This window comes from Cylas formicarius, unplaced genomic scaffold (assembly GCF_029955315.1).
Source record: "Cylas formicarius isolate icCylForm1 unplaced genomic scaffold, icCylForm1.1 PGA_scaffold_6__28_contigs__length_40554024, whole genome shotgun sequence".
Classification (NCBI taxonomy): Eukaryota; Metazoa; Arthropoda; class Insecta; order Coleoptera; family Brentidae; genus Cylas; species Cylas formicarius.
The window spans coordinates 16,399,078-16,415,946 of record NW_026844347.1 but is presented as its reverse complement, the minus strand read 5'-3'; the positions used below and the strand labels follow the sequence as shown (position 1 = coordinate 16,415,946).

Genomic DNA, 16,869 nt, shown 5'->3' with positions numbered 1-16,869 from the left:
ATGTTTGCTATCGTAATCATGTACAAACACGTGTGGTAAACGCTATTTGAGTCACCAGTTTATTTGGCACGAGCGGAGCGTACCGGAGTGCTAAAGTCAATTCTATTTTTAGTTCTATTAAAGTTTCGTAAGGCGAAGTCGCGCTGTTTCATAATTAATTTCAAATTATATGTTAAATAGAGTAGTTTGTGTTTGCTAACTCTTATTTCTATTATTGGAGCATGACGATCGTAAATTGATAAAATGATGTTAAATATCTCAACTAGTTGGTTACTATTACGTTCTCTAGCCAAGAAAGCTGTGCCAAATCGACATTAAATTTTTCTTGATCAAAATTTCCGAAAGACCTCAAATTTCTTAATTAAATAATTCTGAACTGGAAGAAACATACAAAAGATTAATTTAATATATTTTGGTATATTCAAATTTTCAACGTGTTGGCTTTCGACGAACCTTCCCCAATAAAACTTTAACGATGTTATTAGCAATTGTTATATATTAGCTACAACAACGGTCTGGTGCGCAACGCTCATCTCATCAAGTTCAAAAATTGAAATCTAGGAATTTTTGTTAGAAAATAGTACTTATTTTGAATTCAGTTACAATAAAACGCAGCTTCTTGAAGTTGCTATATGCTATTAAAAAACAGTATGTATGCGATAAATTGATTGAACAGGCTGGGGATACTGTTTTCCGTCTTCCTTCATATCATTGCATATTTAACCCTACAGAGCATTTGTGAAACCAAGTAAAATCAAACGTCAGAGCAGAAAATATTACTCTTGAATAATATAAAATTGATAAAAAATGTAACTAATAACATACCAACGGAGAGCTGCAAAATTCAGTACAGCACATTATAAAAATTGAGGACCCTTGCATTTCTACACAAAACAACATAAATTAGAATTAGATTTAGACCTTAAGAATAAAAATGTAATTATGTATAGATATTCCTAGCTATTATATATATGTATCACTGATATTCATGTCTAAATGACATTCAAATTAAATTGTTTAAGACAAAATACAAAAAATTCGAGAAAAGAGAAAAAAAAATTCAGAAATGTATGCTGGTCATGCAAAACAAAAACCATTTGGAGGATAAACATAATTAAAGATTAATAATATCATATAATCCAAAAAAACACAAAGAAAATTTCTGTTGCGGCGACTTTGAGAAAAGGAAGTTACTTCGGATGAGCCAGTAACGATTTTTATGAAATTGGTTAATTTATAATTTCGCGTTGGATCTATACTGAAACTTCAGAGCAACGATACACACTTTTTGCGACTGTTCTCGGAATCTATTCTATGCTGTGGTTTTTAAAAGGGCGGAAAAATCTGGCGAGGCTATAGTAACATAGTGGATTCAATGCAAACAAGAGTCTCAGGAATTGAGTCTGTGAAATTCGTGATCTTATGTTTAATCCTGATGATCTTTCCTGACGTGGATATTCTCCGAAACATCTTTTAGAATCACTCTCTCCCTCCCCCCCCTCTCTCTCACTCACTCTCTCTCTTTCTCTCTCTCTTTCCGCTTCTCCCCCTTCTCTCTCTCCCCCCTTATCTTAAATTCATCATTAACCCTTAAATATAAATACTTTTTAAAGTTTAAAATATTTAACTTGCTAATACAAAGTTTTCAAAGTCACAATTATGCATGCAAAATTTTAAGGATAAATACCAAAATTTCATTTTCGTTTTTTGCTTCTCCTGAAAAGTTATGCTTTTTGCAGTTGGGTAACTTTTCTGCAGGAGCAGAAAATTCAATTACTTTCGAAAAATTGAAAAAAAAATGTTGCCGAAACCCGGGATCGAACCAGGGACCTTTAGATCTTCAGTCTAACGCTCTCCCAACTGAGCTATTTCGGCGATGAAGCATTTTTTGCTTCACCGCTTGTTGCTCGGTTCTTTACACAGAGATCTATTATACCTACAGCAAAGGTTAATGGAAAGTATTGACGATAAACTGAAAACGACAGATTTGGCTTTTCGCCAGTAAATCCAAAGCGGTTCAATTGACAGCTGTCAAAATCTGACATTGTTAGGACACTTTAAGATAGCGCGTATGAAGTGCCTTAATCGCCTTTTGTTATCCTGCAACCCGCCTAATGTCCGCCATATTTAATTTTTAGATTTTTTTAAAAAGCGTAAAATATCCAGTTCGGTAATGTTTCACAAGTGCACAAAAGATTTATTACACTCAGTAAAGTTAGGTCTTAATTATTTGATATGATTTATAATTTTATAATACATAAATAAAAAAAATCATGGCCTACTGATAATTATACCCAATTTTACGAAGTGTGATAAAATCTTTTATGCCCTTGTGAGACATTACCGAACAGGAAATTTGACGACCATAAAAAAAGGGAAAGTTAAGAAGGGTTGCTCGCATTAAAAGTTGTCTCAATAATGTCACATTTTGACAGCTGTCAAATTAAGAGGTATTTAAATGATATTGACCAATTGACCGATGGTAAATCTCTAGCCGGTTATTAAATGCACTAAGTTTTCTCTAAAACTTTTCCCACTTAACCCTTGCCGCAGGTATAACAGAAGCGGAGATCCCTGTATAGGAAAGCTAATCAGTGTTGTATACTTTATTGGGCATGATTGAAATCTTGATTTTTACAACCCCTATTTTTACAATTTTCGTATATTACCAATAATTAGAGTCAATAGTACATATTTTTAGATTTGCATGAAAACTTTCTAATTACCTTCTTAAATACAATAAGTTAGACTCCAGACAATTTTTCCTAAAAACAAAAATATATTTACTCTGTAATTAATCCTAGAAAGCTGGTCTGCCCCTTTTAATTTCGATGTCATACAAAACCGCTACTATATTGGATATGACGTCAGGAGATCATTTTATATTCTTTGATCTATAGTTTGCGTTTCATCTTATTCGTTGGGGTTTGTGTGACGTTGTTTGTAATACTTCCAAATTTCCACTACGACTGAAGGAGTTATAAAGGCACAATAGTAGATATATAGTGCCGATATAAGCAACAAAAACAGTAAATAACCTCAATTTCCTAACCCCCCCGCAGCGGGGGCCCCCCGCGCGTGGCGTCCTAGTGTCCTCCCTGTCTACCAGAGTGCGCTCCGCCCCCCACCCAGCTTGTGTAGCGTCCTGTTTTGCCCCGGTTCCGCCCGTCGCTGCTAGATGTCGCGCGCTCCGACCGTCGTAGGCCCCCCCCGGTAGAGGGCGGTGACGGTGCGGCGCGGTGACGCGGTGGAGGATAATTAAATAAACTTAAATTTTAATATATTTTATTTTATTTTATTCATAAAATTGGTCTGGCGAGGAGTTTCGTCTTCTTTTTATGTCGATTCAGTCGACCATCCCATTGTTCCTGTTCCTTGCGTTGTTCTTCTTCCCGTTCCCGGAGGAAATCTAAATACGAAGTGCACTCCTCGCCGTCCCACTCCGTCGACCACCCACCCGGGTACTCCTGCTGCTCCTTTGTTTCTTTTGATCCACCGGGTTGCTCCTGCTGCTGGTGATGTTCCCTTGTCGTTGTATGTCGTACTGGGAATTCTAGCCCCCGGTACTCTTTGTGTGATTTGAAAATGTGACGCCCTAAGCGATGCGCCAACATAATATGCGACTTGTCATACGGACAAACTGCGATTTTTTCTAGAACAAAACAAAGTATGATATGTAGCGTTTCCTATAAAACACACATTTTTTTTAAACAAAACTTCCAAAAAGGGGGATTATCAAATAATTTTAAAAATTGTTTTTTAAGTTATACGCGCATACCAAAATTCACGTTTCAATTCACTGTCATTTAAATGATATTAAAAAAGTGTTTTATTGTCAAAAGGGCAAAATGCAATTTTTTAGTACAAAAAATAAACAAAAATATGTATATATTTCGCGTTTTCCCCATAAAACAAACATTTTTGAAACAAAACTTTCAGTAAGTGGGGGGTCATCAAATAATTTTAAAAATTGTTTATTTTTTAAAAGCCAAAATTCCCTATTAACTGTCATTTAAAAGATATTAAAAACACTCAATTTAATTCGATTATTATTGTCAAAAGGGCAAACTGCAATTTTTTAGTACAAAAAATAAACAAAAATATGTATATATTTCGCGTTTTCCCCATAAAACAAACATTTTTGAAACAAAACTTTCAGTAAGTGGGGGGTCATCAAATAATTTTAAAAATTGTTTATTTTTTAAAAGCCAAAATTCCCTAATAACTGTCATTTAAAATATATTAAAAACACTCAATTTAATTCGATTATTATTGTCAAAAGGGCAAACTGCAATTTTTTAGTACAAAAATAAAACAAAAATATGTATATATTTCGCGTTTTCCCCACATTTTTGAAACAAATTTAAAAATTGTTTATTTTTTAAAAGCCAAAATTCCCTTTTCTATTCACTGTCATTTAAAAGATATTAAAAACACTCAATTTAAATCGGTTATTATGCAACGTAAAAAAGATGAGTATCATATTTTAAAAACAGGTAGAAACTAACCAAAAAAGTGATAACCCAAACTGAAACCCACAAGAAAAGATGCGCACTGTATAAAGGTAATTAAAATATAAAACTTACCAGTTGTAGGGTCGTAGGGAAATGGACATCGCACTTCTGTATTCATTGCACTGAATATAGTCTATAATACACATGCAACGTATTTATACACATGCACTCCCTTCCATGGTTGAATTAAAAGTCGGAAGGTCTTCTACCCACGGTTGTCGCCAGACAACCGTGCAGGTAGGAGTCTCAGGGCCAACACGCTTTCACACGGGAACGACTTGAGACGCAACCGCTTCGGACGTTGGACGAACGTATGTTGCCGCAAAAGATCAAGGCCAACTTGCTTTCATTTTTTATGGGATGTGGAATTTCAAAACGCGCCGAGTCTAAATGTCAAGTTGTTTTGCTTGTTGAGAATAATAATTAATTGCCCGTTTATATTTGCTCCGTGGGATTAACGTAATGGGAAAAATTTGTTGCAACGCATGTGGAGGTGTCTTTGTTAACTTTTAGAAAGTATTCTCGCACCGTATAAATACATCTCATTTTTCTCTGTTTTGTCAGTAGTTGTTTTTGGTATTATTCGTGCAACGTGGAAGCTAACTTAGTGGTTTGGTGTTCGTACAAAAAAGCAGTAAGTACCTTTTTTATTGTTTTATTTTAATTCTTTAACATTTGTTATTATTTTATAAAGGTCTTAAAGATCATCTTAGTACTCTCAACCCGTAACCGCAAATAGAATAGCAGCAATCTTAAGCGTAAGTTTTTTTATTTTTTTTAATTTTGAGATAAAATATTTAATAATAATTTATAGATGGACTTAAGTCAACTGAATCAAACCTGTCTTGCAGAAAGTGATTTTGAGCAGCCGATTGTCAAACTGCATGAATTGCCGATAGGCAAAATTGTTAATACAAAATTTGGCAATTCCGTGTTGCTGCAATTAGAAAATTCCGTAGTATTTCTTCCTACTCGCGTGACAGAAGCTTTCCGTCCGAGACTAGAACACTTTGCGTCGGGGCAGTACAAACTGGTCTACGAGGGATCCAAAGATATTGGAAAGCCCAACTCTTTAAAGAAATTCAAAATAATTCAAAATTAATCAACATATTATACAGGGTAAGTCTTATTTACTGTTATATATTTAATAAACCACGATGCGCGTAAAGCAGATCATTCATAGAGCGCAAATCTTAATTTTAACCTTACAAAAATTAAAAAAGCATATTTCCGACAAGTTCACTCTTAGAGATAGTGATGTGTGGCTTAGGAGACTTAATAAAAATATTGAATCTTGCAACCAAATCGTTTATAACGAAAAGGATTTATCTATTGGGTTAAAAAGAAAATTACAAACTACAATTCAACATCTGAAAGCTATTAGAAAAATTATTCTTAACTATCAACATAAGCATTTTGGATTGGGATTACAAAGTAGTAGCCGCGAGACAAACACAAATGAAATGGTTGTATGGGAATCGGTAGCGTCGTGTTTCCAGGGAAGAGTTCAGACCGGTGTCATAATTAATTTACTTCATAAAGATTTAATTCAATTTTTAAACGATTGTCGTCCAATTTTTCAACAAAAAATTAGTCAAATTTTAAAGAAATTTTTATTGCTGAAAGTAAATACCACATTTCGCGGTGAATTTATTAAGGCAAAAAATGATGTCCAAGGCGAAGTTGATGTTAAATATCTGAGCACCGGAAATGCTGTAGTTGATTTAGGAACAGAATTGAATGATTGGTTTGCTGAAAATGTGCAAGATAAAATTTTAAATCAAATGTCAGAGTTTCAGGAACGTGATTCCGGGTGGGCTTTAAATAATATTATTTATTTAGAGATTAACATTAATAAATTTAAAATGGGTAACGGATAGCGTGTTTTTATTGGTCAGTTGTATGCGGACTCTTTCCAGCACGTTTTCGTCAGTATTTACCCTCTTCATATCCAAACTACAAAAGTGTTTTGAAAACTGAAAATTTACAAACACCTATGGAAATGAATAAAATAAACAAATTTGAAAAAGACAATGATATTTCCATCAATGTTTATATCTTAGAGTTTAATAAAAATGAAAAAACTAGTTTTTATTCCGTGTTACCTGCACGATTAACAAAAGAAAAACGCGAAAAACATTCAAATTTGTTGTTAATACAAAATAAATATTATCCAAAAGTTAATGATTTTGATCCTGATCCGCAAGATAATGATCATGAAGAAATAAAAGATCACTATTGTTACATTAAAAATTTGTCTCGATTAGTTTCCTCACAGCTCAGTAAATATAATCACAAGAAATACATTTGCGATAGGTGTTTGAATTATTTTAATAACGAAACTCGTCTACATGACCACGAAACAATGTGTTCCAGTTTCAATGAGTATAAAGTGTCTTTTCCCAAATATGATTACGTTGAATTTCGAAACCATATATATAAACAAAGGACTCCGTTTGTAATTTACGCCGATTTTGAGAGTCAATTGAGAAAAGTAAATTTGAAAATTTCAGATAAAACCTCGAAATACCAAAAGCACGAAGCTTACAGTGCTGCATATTACTTTAAATGTTCTTATGATGATTCAATATCATTTTTCAAAAGTTATCGTGGTCTAGATTGTATTGATTGGTTCGTGGAGGAAATATCTAATTTATCAAAATTTGTTCTTTCAAAATTTAAGGATATTATACCAATGGATAGTGAAATTAGTCTAGATCAAAGGTCGAGCCATTGTCATATTTGTGAAAAACCTTTTTTAAAAGAAGATGTTATTGTTCGTGACCATGATCATTTTACTGGTAAATTTAGAGGTTTTGCCCATCAGGCTTGTAATTTAAATTTAAAAAAAATATTTGTAGTGCCCGTAGTATTCCAGAACCTTTCTGGATACGATAGCCACTTCCTGCTTCCGGTTTTAGCAAAAAAAAGCTGTGTATCCATAGTTTCGGTTAATAAGGAAAAATACATCTCTTTTACATATTTCGAACCTGATTATAACATAAAATTTAGATTTATAGATTCGTTTAGATTTTTGGGAGCATCTCTGGATAATTTAGTTTCCAGTATGGATAAAAATGAACTATATATTTTAAGAAAAGAATTTTCCGATCTCGACGAATCAAAATTAAATTTACTGTCGCAAAAAGGTATTTTTTGTTACGATTACATCGACCACATAGACAAATTAAATGAAACAACTTTACTCCCGATTGAAGAATTCTATACTAAATTAAGTGAAAGCAATATTAGTGAAGAAAAATATTCCCACGCACAAAGTGTTTGGCAGTCGTTTGAAATAAAAAATTTAGGCGAGTATTCAGATTTGTATTTAAAAACCGACGTTATTCTTCTGGCAGATATATTCGAAAATTTTCGAAAAACTTGTATGGCAACACACTTTTGGGATCCGGCGTGGTATTTCAGTATGCCCGGGTATACATGGGATTGCATGCTTAGATTCACAAAATGTCGTTTAGAACTTTTGCGCGACATTGACCAAATTATGTTTATCGAGCGGGCTATACGAGGTGGAATTTCGGTGTGTGTTGGTAGATATGCGGAGGCCAACAATAAATATATCATGTACTTTGACGTCAATAACCTCTATGGCAAGGCCATGTGCGAGCCTCTTCCTTACGGAGGATTCGACTGGATGTCTCATCAAGAGATTGATTCATTTAATGTCATGAACATTCCAGATGAATCTTCCCAAGGATATATCCTAGAGGTAGACCTGGAGTACCCGCAGAAATTACATGACACACATAGAGATTTTCCATTTTGTGCCGAACATCGAGTGCCCCCCAATTCAAAGTTACCAAAACTAATGACCACTTTGTATAATAAAGAAAAATACGTCATACACTATCGCAATTTAAAACAGGCTCTCAAAAACGGTCTCGTACTAAAGAAAATTCACAAAATATTAAAATTTAACCAATCTCGTTGGTTGAAATGTTATATCGATCATAATAATAAATTAAGAACCCAAGCAAAGACAAAATTTGGTATAAATTTATACAAATTGTTTAATAATGCCGCTTACGGTAAAACAATGGAAAACATTCGCAAGCATCGTATTGTTAAATTTGTTAAAGCGTGGGATGGTCGCTACGGTGCGAAAAATTTAATTTCTAGTCCTAGATTTCACAGTAGAACCATACTTGATAACAATTTGTTGCTTATAGAATTTAAAAAATCGGAACTTTGCTTTAATAAGCCACTTTATATTGGAATGTCCATATTGGATTTGTCGAAAACGACCATGTACAAGTTTCATTATAATTACATGCTTCCAAATTTGGGTCCCGAAAAATGTAAAATTCAATACATGGATACGGACAGTTTCATTTATAATATCAAATGTTATGACGCATATGAAAGCGTTATTAAGGGCGATTTAACAAAATTTGACACGTCTGATTATCCTAATGACAATCCCTATAATATACCGCAAATCAACAAAAAGGTTTTGGGGTTTTGGATGAAGGATGAGACTAATGGCACCATCATTAGTCATTATGCGGGGTTAAGGTCGAAAATGTATACTTTCAAAATTTTAACGGGTTCGGTAGTTAAAAAGTCAAAGGATATTCAGTACAATATTGTAAAAAATAAAATTTCATTTGATGACTACGTAGAATGCTAACAAATTTTAGGGAAAAGTACGCCACTCAACGAACCATTCGTTCATACACTCACAATGTATTTAGCATCGAACAAACAAAAGTTGCCTTGAGTCCTTTAGACGATAAACGTTATCTTTTGCCGAATTCATATGAAACGCTTCCGTGGGGACATTATAAAGTGCCGTAATTATTTTTTAATATATTTTTGTTACAGATTATGGTCAAACAACTTACATTAGAAAGCCTTTGTATTATAACAATTTGCGAAAATATTAGGTGTAGTGCTGATTTTTTGCGTGAGTCACCTTTGCCTTGGAAACTAACGATACTAATATTTAAATATTATTCGAAATATAGATGGAGGTACCTTAAACAATTAGCGCTCCAGTCTGATGGCAATTCTTTATTAAATTTAGAATTCATTCTGTTGAATAAGAGATTTGGATCGTCTTACAGAAATAGCATTTTAGCAACTCCAAACATTGATTTTGACGGAGAATCCGCTTACTGTTTATGGGTCAGTTATTACAGGATAAAATATTCGGAAATTTTAGTTTGTAAATCTTGTCACTTTATATTTCAAGTAGTTAAAAAATTTAAAAAGAAAAATTTTAGACTTGGATCACTATCATTTACAGCTGGATATAAATAATTTGAATGATGTATATCACGATAAACAATTTTGGTGTCAAAGCTGCTTTGAAGAAGTTTTGTTCACTGTAGAAACTGAAGATGAATGTAATTTAATGCTTCACGGTGAGGGGAAATATGGAAAAAAGTTACGCTTTTCTGATAGCACATTGAACTATTAATACTGTGGTTTTATTATAAAATATATAACTGTAGATAAGGCTTTTATGTATTGATTGTATTCCATTGTATTGCAACAAGAATAAACATGTATATATTTAGACGCTATTTTCTTTTTTACCACCACCACAACACCGCATAATAATTACACAGAAGTTTGTAATTGTATAATTTATTTATTATATACATTATTACAATTTTACAATTTCGTTAAATGCTAAATTATTAAATTGTTCTAGTTTTCTTTTGCACTCTTGCGCTTGCAGCCGCGCCACTTGCAAGTCTGTATTAAAAAGCGCAATTTGTGTTTCAATTTCGTTGATATTGCACTCTAATCCCGACAACTGAGACGCCAAGTTTCTTTTTAAATTGAATGCCTCACAAATGACACTTTTTTCTCTACCGTCCGTGAACACTTCGAGCCAATCAGTGTGGTAGTTTTCTTCTTCTTCTTGCGGGATACGACCGATGCACTTTGTTTTCGTTTTGTCGCAGATTTTTTGGTTTGTTGCTCTACAGGAACGAAGCTGGACGGGAGCACTTCTGATGAAGGAAATTGCAACTCGAAATTTTCCAATAAATTATACAATTCGTTGGATGTCACAATTTGCTCTTGAGCCATTATATACACGTATTTATGTCAGAACTTCTAAATCGAGACTAAATTTATTTCAAAACGTCTACGTTGTCTACCCACGAATCGTGCGACTTATCCAATCCCAACCAGCGCACGAGAACCATATTGCCTCGTCTGCGCAACACCTTTTCGACGAGATATAAGTCCGGGTTAACTGTCTTCTGCAATTCTTCTTCATAAAATCCGCCCATTATGGGTTTACCCTGCATATCTTGAAGCAAATACGTTACGGGGTTAGTAACCCGTACTTTAACAATTTTAAACAATTCCGTGGTCCAATTCTGTGTATAACCTTTGTTAAACACGTGCTTGACTTTGCTGATTCTAACGATGTCGCCGACTTTAAGTTTACGAGGACCGAATGTTTTTATGCTACTATACGCGGTTTTCAAAATTCTCTTTTCGTTGCTCTTACTCACATCGATGGGTTTCGTACCCGTCGTTCTATGTTTTGTATTATTGTATTCTTCAACGATAGAGGCCAGCACATCGATCCATTTGTACGTCCCGCGTAAAGAAAAATGTCGAAACAATTTCTCTTTGAGGGTACGTATCACCCGTTCGACAATTGAGGCCTTTTTTATGCTATTCGTACTATAGTGGTTAATTTTATGCTTATCCACAAGTTTCAGAAACGTGTCGTTGTAAAATTCTTTACCGAGATCCGTTTGCAAGTTTTGAGGGTGCCGTCCGTCCTTGAGAATTTTGGAAAACGCCTTGGCGACTTCGACCCCGGTTTTGGTTTTCAACGGGCGACACCATACATATTTTGAGAAACAGTCTATCACAACCAGCACGAATTTAAAATTTCTGTTTTGTTTGCTGTAGCGATCCAATTGGGCCAGATCCGCTTGCCACAGGTCGTCCATCCCTCGTATTATAGTCCGGCGGCGAGCATAATGTCTGCGTGCCGGCTTGTGCAGTTCTCGAACCAGTTGTACCTTCTCTTTATTCATAATGTGTGTTCGGTTGCAATGGAAGATTTAAAACCCTTTGTTTCAATACCTTCATTATATTCTCATTTTCGTTCGTAAGTCGGTCCATTTTGGTTACAATATCATGAAATTGCTGTGACAAAACGGCGACTTTTGTCATGTGCTTTTCCAAATCTTTCTTTGCGCTCATTTCGCTTAGCTTTTGGTGGAAAACTTCGCGAAACTGCATAATTTCATTTTCGAGTGTAGTGCTACTCATTTTCAGTTGTTCTTCAAGACGCGAGAATTTAGTTTTGTCTTCAATTTGTAATCTTATCGTGTACGCTTCGAGTTTCTGTCCAATAATCTTTCTCAATGTAATTTTTAATAAATTACTTGTCTCATCGACATATTTTTTGTTAGCCACGTCACCGTCGTCGCTAGGCGTTTGGACATTGCAAATTTTTAAATTGTTCATATTGACGTTTCCGTCTGGCATACAATCGAGGGCGCTTCTAATCACAGTATTAGTGAAGGGTCGTTTAGAGCGCAGCGCGCTAGAACGTCCAAACTTGTCCAGACTCATCGTTAAACTAACGTATAAAACCTGATTCTTTTAGCTCTTCAACGATTGAAACTATTTCGTTATCATGACCAGACTCATCGTTAAACTAACGTATAAAACCTGATTCTTTTAGCTCTTCAACGATTGAAACTATTTCGTTATCATGAGACGTGTTGCCTGCGTGTTTCGACGCGATTAGTAATTTCAGACGCTCTACGAGTTCATTGACGTCGTCCCAGTATACATATTCAGTAGGAGCGTCATTATAACGCATATTATAACCTTGACCGCTGTACGAGTACGAACGCGACTGAGATTTTATTAAGGGTCGGATGACCTTGGTATATTTTGGTATAGTCGATGCGCCTTTCAGACGTCCGATCGCGTCCCTGTGCACCTGGGTAGCCTCCATTATTTTTTTATATTGTGCCAAATCGTCTTTTGTGTATGCTATAGGATCTTTCAAAAACACCAAATTATACAAGCCGCGGGTACCGGAATATCTCTCGCCGTCTACAATAATATCGCCAGATCCTTGATGAAAATCCAGCGATTTATTGCCGAGAAACCATTTGGATGATATTTTGTCGTAAACGGGTCCGTAAACAATATCGGTGTCGGGCGATTTTACCCATAAATTTTGAATATATGAATGGGAAATTTCTGGATATTGTTCCAGGTATGATTGAAGGGATGCGTTGGCCACGCTCGATGTGTCAAACACATCATCTTCCTCCTCATCGATATTTTGCATCTCAACGCTCTTATTGGGATCCGGCGTTTCCTGAATTTCTTCCATAGGCAAAAATGATACGTTAACCTTATTTTTTGTTTCTTCGTTCGGTTCCTTTTTGTGTTCCCGCTTGACACCTCGTCGTTCAGTTTTTATTTCTGCCGGTGACGGTGATAGCTTTATTTTTGCTATACGTTCTAGCGGCTCGCTGACGGGTTTAAAAAGCTTCCGAATTGACGCATCCTCTTCGCTCTTACCCAATTTTAATGTTAAATACTTCTTTCGAATAGATCTAGACAACTCGTTTACTTTTTATTTTAGCGCCGCGTCGGCGATGTCGGCGGACGTCGCCTTCATGACTGTTTCTATCGACAATTAAATATCGACTTTTATATATTTATCGAAACCCTTGCGGTAGCGTCCGTTTTTTACGTCGAAATCTTTGACAATTATCAAACAGCCGTACTTTTCTTTCCAGCACTCGGAACAAATTTATTTAAACGTGTCGTATGAAACGTCGGGTGAGACATGTTCATCATAAACGTGACGTAAATTCATGTCATCCTGTTTAAACAACGCGACAATATTGCAATTGTCACGTATCAATTGCTTGGGTACCTTGGAGTATGTCTGACAGAGATAAATAGCGTCGATGGCCTTGTGTCGGCACATCGAAAAATACTCGCGAATTTTATCTTGCTTGTCGCACGACACGTCGTCAAAAATAAACACAGAATTCTCTTTCGCGTCGCTGGGGTCGATTATCGAGTCTCTTTCACTGTAGGGATAATATCCAACTCCTTTGACATTGCTCAACATGCGAGATAACAGTTGATATTTTGGTTGATACAACGACTTTGAGTAGACGTAAACATTTTCGAAACTTGCCCCGTTGGGGTTAAAGAGTAGCACTAACATGGTGTTGGTTTTGCCGCAACCGCTAGGTCCGCAAAACACCGCCCTAAATGAATTGGGTAGCAGTTGACCGTGTTTGCTTTTGTTAAAGAAACCATCTCCGCAAACCAAATCTAAATTATCGATGGGGAGCTTGAGTTTCTGCTGCACCACCCGCATGACTACAATGTTTATTCGAGACACCTCGTATATATATATATATATATATATATATATATATATATATATATATATATATATATATATATATATATATATATATATATATATATATATATATATATATATATATATATATATATATATATATATATATATATATATATATATATATATATACGACACAACCAATTTCCTTTAATTAGTATGTTATGCTTCGCGTCCGGAAGTGGTCTCGTTAACACGCTTATTAACAAGTTACCTTTTGAAGTACACATTCCGGGTTACCAGTTTTGCGGTCCCGGTACAAAATTGGAAAAACGCTTGAACCGAGGCGATAGCGGGGTGAATCCTTTGGACGCTGCGTGTAAGGTACACGACATTGCCTATTCGCAAAACAAATCGTTAGGCGAACGTCATAAAGCGGATAAAGAATTGGAAACGCGTGCGTGGCAGCGAGTAAAATCTAAAGACGCAAAGTTTGGTGAAAAAGTTGCCGCATTCTTTGTCACCGCGACTATGAAAACTAAACGTAAGCTCGGTATGGGTCAACAACGGCGTCCTTCTGTTTCGTTTCGACCGGGTGTCGTGAAAAAGGTTCGCAATGCATTAAAGAAGAAACAATTGTTTCATATCGATAACCCTAAAATGCTTAGAAGATCGGCACTGGAAGCGCTTCGAGCTGGCAGAGCCGCTGTAAGAAAAGCGGGAGGACGTAAAAAAATTAGGGTACCTAGAATTATTCCGTTCGAATCAAAATCGGGCGGTATTTTACCACTTTTACCGTTATTAGGAGCGCTAGGGGCTTTAGGTTCGCTCTCGGGCGGAGCCGCTGCTATCGCTAAAACTGTCATCGATGCGAAAAACGCACGAAAGAAACTCGAAGAGGCCAACCGCCATAACCGAGCTATGGAAGAGATTGGAAAAAAGGGATCGGGTCTATTCTTGAAAAAGAGTCCACGCGGCGGATTCGGTCTTTATCTGAAGAAACAAAAAAACTCCCAATAAAGCTACCCAGAAGGGCTCTATACGACGTCGATTTAATATCTCTGGCGCGCAAATTAAAAATTCCTCACTTCAGGGGTGTTTTTATGCGAGATAGTTTACCCCGTCGAATCAGATCGCAAGAATGCGGAATCGTAAATTTGGATGTTCGTCGAAATAGAGGAACCCACTGGGTAGCATACAAAAAGAAGAAGGGAAACGATGTTGAGTATTTTGACAGTTTCGGTAACCTTAAACCACCCGCGGAACTTGTTAAATATTTCGGCAACAGCGCCAATATCTACTATAATCGCAATAGATATCAAAAGTTTACGCAATACAATTGGGGTCATTTGTGTTTGCAATTTCTCTATAAAAAGGACTGAAATCGCGGACCTATAAGCAGTCAACATGTCGATCATATTTACGTTAAAAGGGTACACGTCGACATTATCCATCGACTTTGTCAATCCGCTGCAGTTGGATGAAGATGTAGAGTACGGTTTAGCGCTGATTGGATTCCACTCTTACAACAACATTCCCAACATAGATAAGGGTTCGAATAAATTTTACTACTTCGATAGTAACAATAAAGAAAACGTAATTGAAATTCCGACCGGGTCCTATGAAATTAGCGACATTGAAACCTACATTAACGAACATCTGCCAAAAAATAAGGAAGAGAAGAATACGATCCCAAAGTTAATAGAGGAGATATCAATCAAACCCAACAATAATACGATAAAGTGTGAAATCTACAGCCCCGTATACGGGGTAAACTTTAAACAACACTCGGACAGTATCGGAAAATTATTGGGGTTTTCACAGAAAATTTTGGAGCCCAATATTATACATTCCTCAGATTTACCCGTGGATATAATAAAAGTGCGAACGATACATGTAGATAGTAACATAACGTCTGGAGCGTTCTACAACGACAGACCTTCGCACACAATTTACGAGTTTGCCTTTTCCGTCGATCCGGGGTACGCCATCGACGAAACTCCTAAATATCTAACGTACTTGCCAGTAAACAAACGACAAATCTACAACATTACCTTACAGGTTCTGGATCAAAACTTTGAGTTGGTTAATTTCCGAGGTGAAGAAATCATCATTAGATTGGAACTTAAAAAATTAACGTAATGTTGATTTTCAACTCAATCGGAGCCGCTGGTGAATATAAAAAAGCGAACATCCAAACGGTAGGGTTAGTAACAAAACCGAGGCGCATCCGTAAAGGTCGTCTTACATTGAGCAACAAACAATTTCTCCGATCACTGGGTTACGATGTTATCGAATCAAATATTCGACATACACAGAAACCCAAAATTTGATGAATCTATTCAGCGCGTGGAGACCCGCACCTATCATCCCTTTGTGAAATCTTTTTTGAACAACGACACCATTGAGATCACGATCAATCAAGGAGATGCCTGGCTGCTTATGTACGACGCTGCTATTTGCATTAAGGGATCGCTGAAACGTCTCACGGGAACCGACCAAGTGCAATTTGTAAACAATGCAGGAGCATTTTTTTTTGAAACTATATCGTACGAGCTGAATGGGAAAGAAGTGGATAGCGTGCGTGATCCGGGTATAGTTAGTACGATTAGAGGTTATCTGTGTTACTCGAAAGATGACTCATCGCATCTAGATATTTCCGGATGGAATTTCCCTAAAAATGCGATTCACGATACAGAAAATGGACATTTTAGCATGCGAATCCCGTTACGACACTTTTTAAATATATTTAATGATTATAATATGATAACTTGTGGAAAACAAACCATAAGATTGGTAAGAGCCAGACATGACAAAAATTGTATGATAATTAAACCAATGGGCGGTGTTGCGGCCAGTGCAATTAAAACAACGGCGGAATTAAAAATTGATAGTGTCGATCTTAGGGTCAAGCACATATTTCCAAACGACGAAATCAAATTGGCTCTGCTGAAATCGATTAGATTAGATCAACCCATATTGATACCCTATAGACGATGGGAA

At 36.0% G+C, this 16,869-nt stretch overlaps 1 long non-coding RNA gene and 1 other non-coding gene across 2 annotated transcripts; one reads left to right on the top strand and one right to left on the bottom strand.

Moving 5' to 3' along the window:
• Positions 1–1,802: 1,802 nt before the first annotated feature.
• Positions 1,803–1,875, bottom strand: Trnaf-gaa (transfer RNA phenylalanine (anticodon GAA)). The gene has a single exon. It is a non-coding gene; the product is annotated as a tRNA-Phe (tRNA).
• A 3,179-nt stretch (positions 1,876–5,054) lies between these two features.
• On the top strand, positions 5,055–5,408 carry LOC132704152 (uncharacterized). Its single transcript, XR_009619239.1, has 3 exons — positions 5,055–5,148; positions 5,209–5,272; positions 5,329–5,408. It is a non-coding gene; the product is annotated as an uncharacterized LOC132704152 (long non-coding RNA).
• Positions 5,409–16,869: the final 11,461 nt, after the last annotated feature.